Raw genomic sequence first — 6,262 nt, forward strand, 5'->3', positions numbered from 1 at the left:
TTCCTTCCTTCCTTCCTTCCTTCCTTCCTTCCTTCCTTCCTTCCTTCTTTTAATTAATATGCACTTATCATATGCTGAGTCCTAGAGGGGTTAAGGTAATCTAAGGCTACCCAGTCAGAAAGAGGCAAAGAAGGGCCTGTGGGACAAGAGAATCCATGTCCTTTATTAAACTACTTTCTTTTCAATACAGATGTCTTTGCAGACTTCAGGAAACTCATTTCACTCTCCTGTTATCCCTTGAATCAGCATCGTATCATGGCAGGCCACTAGCTGGGCTTCTATTTGAAAGGGACACAGATGTTTCTCTCCCACCCTCTGAGTTGAGGTCATTCTCAAGCCTTGAATTTGCTAATTCTCCATCATATTGCTGGCAGCTCTTCATGAAACATTTGGCTGGTCCAGCAACCACTAGGGCCAGGAACCTGGGAAGATACCCTTGAGATTCTGAGTGTCTGGCTGCAGCCCCAGCTGTTTGTCAACAGTGGTAAGGAGGACCAAGAGCCTAATATCCTGTATTAGTGCCCAATCATAGGAAAACAGAGGGGAGTAACTTCTGGGAAAACAATGGGCATGGGAGCTTACCACAGCCATCCAGAAATAGCCAGATGCGATGGCCTCAAGAGGCCCCAAGTGAGAATTTTATTCTCATTTCAACAGTCCTGTTTTTGATTCACAATAGATAAGCCTGAAAGCAAATACACAAAAATGCTAACAGAAGGAATATGGATAACTGAGGTTAGGGCAATGAGATGGTGAGTAATATTTTTCTTTTCCCAAATTTTGATGATGTGGTTTTTATATCTTTAAAAAGAAAACATTAAAGCTATCTTTAAAGAAAAAGTACTTCTTTTCCCCTTTGATTAAACAGTATTCTAGAAATAGCTAAAGAGGACACACAGGCAGATGAAACAACATTGGCTAGTTTCCCAAATTCTGGATTTATTTTTCTGCAGGAAAGTGGCTACAACTACATAACAGGGGCTAAATTTACTCATTAGGTCACAGGATTTCAGGTGATGAGGGAAAGGTGTTCACAGCAGTGTCCTAGGAGGACTCTCAAAAGTATAACTGGCTTGCTTGGTGCTTCAAGATTTCCCCTGGACTCCTGCAGCTACCATCACAGGAGTTGGCCTCTAGGGGTGCTCTGCTCCATTTTGCTATACTGCTCTGGCCCCTTGAGTAGACAATCTCAAAATCCTTCCCCACTCCCCCATCTTTTAGCAGAAATAAAGGCAAAATTTCAAAAAAGAAGAAGGACAAGGAGAAGAACATTTACTAGAATGCTAAATGGAAAGATCATGGAAATAAACGATATAATGGAAAACAGGTTCTTTTATCTTAATGTAACTCAAATCTAGCCACAGATCTGCTTTCTGGGAACTTAGATCATACATTTCTTTTCTAAACCTAGACTGATGTGGATGCTGCATGAATCCTTCAGAGCCTCCACCTGCTCTGCCCATTCCATGTGTGAAAAGACTCTCAGCCTCATCTTCTCTCCAGGTCGCTGCTTCCCCGCCCTGGGCTCAGGCAGCTTTCAACAGCCTGTGCTTCTCATACTTTCTGGTCTCTTGGTCTCCTAAGAGTGGAAGATGATTTTCTCTCCACCCAGAATTCAGCCTCTGGATTTAGGCCTTCCTATGTCTACCTTACAGATAACTTTCTTTGCCCTTTCTGTAAAATGTAAGACCCACACATCTTGCTGTCTTGTCCAGTCATTTGAAGCTTTTCATTAGGTAAATGTCAAGACTCAGTTTCTCCTATTTGGGTGACAACCTTGACACTCACACTTTCCAGAGCATCTTAGTTTTAGTTGTTTGAATCTACTGCCCCAATAAGTATACACATACTTGTCCAACCACGTGTCCCCAATTTGTTCAATACAATCACCATCCCTATGTCTTTGGCTGGTATCTGTCCCTATTCTTAAAAATGGGCAAAAGGCCACAAACAGCAGATGGCATTTGGGGAGGATTACCTCATGTTTGCTCCCCCATCAGACAAGTGGAAGATGGTATCTGTACCATCCTTCAAAGCCCCAACCCTCAACCTCTCTGCCTCTTCAGCTGGACTTTTCCTTAATTCCCGTTCTTCATCTGTGAGATGCCTCTGACTGAGGGCTCTGCAGAGCAGAAATAAGTGACACACTCTGAACCCATTGGCTGTTCTAGCCGGCCCTACTTCAGGCTACCCACTCCCCTCTCTGACCCAGGTACTCTCTGGCCCCCCTCCTCAGGGAGAGATCTTGTAGAATTCTACTCATTACAGTTTTACAACAGCAAAATCCCTTAACCATAAAGTAACATTAACACACATAATGTAAGAGGAGGATTGATCACTCACACACACTTCTAAGGGGAAATGGACTGCTCTCTCCCTGGTGAGAAAAATATGGGTCTCCACCCCACCACAAAAAATCCCAGGATGCCCCAGAATGCAGTTTCTTCTCCTCATGACGTGTTGTAAAGCACGTCAGCTGCTCCTTGTTGCTGTGCAGATCACCCAACATCGGGTCACTGAGACAGAAGGCAGCGCTAGCTCACACAGCTGATAGGATTAGGAGATGGTGCTTTGTCAGCCTTGACTGAGTCCGGAGAAGCCCTCAGCATACACACGCAGGTGAGCTGTGAGGGAGAGCAGAGGTGGGGGGTACTGCAGTAGGTCTCGGTTGTATGGTGGAGATGTTTTCTCTTTGCAGTGCATTTATATATATTGTCTTTTCTCTTAAGTTTGCAGGCTGGGGGGTTCCTATCAATAAAAACCTGTCCTTTTTCAGTTCTTTAATTTCAGGAATTGGCCACATGCACCTCATAGGATTTTTGTGAGGTTCAAGTGAGGTTCTAAAAATAGAGCTCTGAAAATATAAAGTTTTGTATAAATGAAAGAGATTATTCATTTGATAACTATAAATTTCACATAAACAAAGAATTAAATAATATATCCTAGATTTGGGGGGCATAATTACCTGCACATTCTTCTTTTCTCCCCAAACTATAACACCCTATCTTTCCAGTTCCTTCCCAGGCCTGGGCATGGATATTATTTATAATCTAGATGGGTTCTAGTCTTCTAAAGCAGCTGATATTTTCTAAAACCTAGCATTACACTCATCTCTAAAGGAGAAACCACAAAATTACAAAACGAGACTACAAAATAAGTAAGTAGAAATGGAAAATGATGCATGAGAATATTTTAAAGCAGATGAAAGATGAATATAATATGCTATAATAGATTATATGTCTTTGGTGGTATAATCCAAACGTTATAAGACATTTCTGTTAATGACATGAGAAACACTTGAATGAAATTAAAGGCAGCATAGATATTATCATTTGTAAAACTTGCCTTTTAGAACAGCAGAAAAACAGGCTTGGGTTCCAAAAGTACAGAGCTAAGAGACGTTAGAACACTAAATCATCAGCCTTTCCCTCGGCAGGGTTGCTATGGTGACAGCGGGGCTACTGCACAGCCTCTCACTGCCTGCACTTCTGCAGTAAAAGCTTTCACTGAACACATGTTGGATTTTTTAGGCACACACCCCATCATCAAATACAAAGACATATTGGAAGCGCTTTATCTGAGTCGTTTGCAAAACAGAAGTTGCCTATTTTCTTTACCCTGTACTGATGGACTCCTTATGGGCTTATAGAACTCACTCATTCATCACCATTCATTTGACTGTTGTATATTGAGTGCCTTCTGTATGACAGGACCTGTACTAGGTACTGCCTGTGATCCCTGGCGAAGACAGACCAATAAATAGGGAATTCTTATACAAGATCTTAACAGCTCTCCTGGGGTGAATTTAAAACAGGTGTCCTGGAAATATGTAAGGACTGACCTTGGAGGGTCAGGGGAGGTTTTCTGGAAGAAGCTGTTTCTAAAATGAAACTTAATGTATCTTTAGGAGTTGAAGGGGGGCTAAGGGGAGTCAAATGCAAGAAATGCTTTAGACGGAGGGACCAGCATGTGAACAGTTTCGAGGAAAAATAAAACATGACACCTCCAGAGAACTGAAAGTTCTACAGTTTGAGGGTTATCCATTTGTAGGTGGAGCAGAGGTTGGGAAGGGGGGACAGAGAGGACGAGTAGGTAAGGAGGGAGGATGGTGGATGAGGAATGGTAACAAATGAGATCAGAGAGGTAAAGAAGGCCAGATCATGAAAGGCCTCTGTGCCACATTCAAGAGTTTGAATATTAGAGGACACCTGAGAAGTGATTAATGAGTTTTAATGAAGAAACATGGCTTGATTTGGCCATTCAGAAAGGCCTTGTGGAAAAATTTAAAAACTGGCAAGAAAGGAATAAGAGGCACGATTGGGAACAAGACAACTTCTGTTAGACCACTACTGCAATCATCTGGGATGTTTGTGGTTTAGACTCTAAATGCAGATAATAGAGTGGAACGGTAGACAGAAGAAATCAGATTCAAGATATTATTACTAGAGTATCATGGAGATGACTTGGTGGTTTCTGCTATGTGGGGGCTTTATGAGGGAGAAGAAAAAGTCAAGAATGACTCTGAGGTTCTGATTTGGACAGCTCAGTGGGGAGTGTTTCTACTATGAGGCCCCCAGACTCAATTCTCAATTCTCAGTAGTGAATTCAGAAGCACATTTTGGCCTTAACAGTGCATTTCTATATCATACTATATGTCCTTGGGCACATAATTTTGGAAATAATAGACTGTAGGAATCATCACTTTTCTGAAGTCCTTATCCAAGACAATGTGGGTATAGAAAGTATGAATTAATCATCCCCTCTTTCCAAATAAAGAACCCTAAGACTACCAGGCTCACTGCTTAAGGAATCTAAGTAGATTGAAAAGTCATGAAGACGTATGCGATAAAATTTCTTTAGGAATATAGGAAAAAGGCAAATTGATTTCTCTAATGCTCTGATTTCAGGCTCTCTTTGGACTCACACTGCGCATTCCTAGATTTGAGATTTGAGGACTCGGAAAAATGCTGTCTGCAGGACAGACAGATGGGGATGGTGGTGGTTCAAATATAATTTTCAAGGATTATAGTCCTCCCATGTACAACACTGTGTGTAAGGATCAGACTGTGTCCTGTCCACATTGCTACTTAGAATATCCTCCAATTCTGAGTAAAGGACATCTGTTATTATATATGTTGACTTGCATAAGATTAACTGTAGTAATTGTAATAAGTAAGGCCCATGACCCAGTTGATGATGTCTATTTTAAGTCCTCAGTTGGATAGATTTTAAGCTTTTTGAACAAATTTGTATGTCTCACAAATGCTTTTTCTGTCATGTGAGAGGCCTCAGCAAATACTGAATGGGTGACCTGAACGTGACTCAAGTGCCCTTTGGAAAGTTCTGTTCAGTCAGCTGTGTACAACTGTTTTATTTCCCTCATCTAATCCTCACAGCTACCTTCGAGGTAGATACTATTATTATCCCTCAATTAAACGAGGGTAAACTTGAGGTTCAGAGAGGTCAAGAACTTTAAGGTAAAGGCATAGGCTGGAAGAGAGTAGCAGAGCGCTGGGTTTCTGAGTTCAGGTGTAGTGCCCTTCCCATAGCAGTGTGCCCCGGGGCGCATCCCCGGCCACCGCTTCAAGGCAGAGATGGAGAAAAAAGGCTGCCCTCGCCTTTAAACAGCCTGGCTCTCCAAGCCCTTGGGAACCGGCCCCGTCGTTTTTTCCCTGCACTTTCTGATGTAAATCCCCCAAGGAGAATCTCGGCCTTTGAGATCCCTGCACGAGCTGCTGTGTCAGTCCTGCAGCATTGGCATTGGCTTGGCTGGGGTCCGGGTGCAGGGGGACCCGCCCCATCTCTCTCGGGCGAGGTAATTGTGGGGAGCCGTATGTTGACTAAAAACCGAGAGGGCAGGGAGGGGCCGCGAGGGAAAAAACTTTCTCCATTTTGGCTCTTCGTGATATCGCAGTTTTTCTCCGTTTTTCTCTCAGACGTGCACCCCCTTCAAACCGGACCCTAAGGTGCCAAACCGAGGGGGTCGGGCACTTCCAGGCTGGAGATGTTCGGAGCCCCGGCCTGCCCGCTTCGGGTCGGGCTCGGCAGAGCGGGAGGGGCGCGCGGTACTAGGGGCAAGTGCCGGCGACGATGTCGGGCGGGCGGACCCGACGAGCCGCCTGGGGTCCGGCAGGTGACGGGGGTGGCGGGGAGGAGGCGGCGGCGCCCCGGGAGCGGCCGCGGGCAGAGGCGGCGGCACCACGTGTCCGGCCGGGGCGGGGCGGCCGGGCGCGCCCTCGGAACATCCCTCAAGATCGGAAGA

Source organism: Panthera uncia, chromosome F2 (assembly GCF_023721935.1).
Source record: "Panthera uncia isolate 11264 chromosome F2, Puncia_PCG_1.0, whole genome shotgun sequence".
NCBI classification, from domain to species: domain Eukaryota; kingdom Metazoa; phylum Chordata; class Mammalia; order Carnivora; family Felidae; genus Panthera; species Panthera uncia.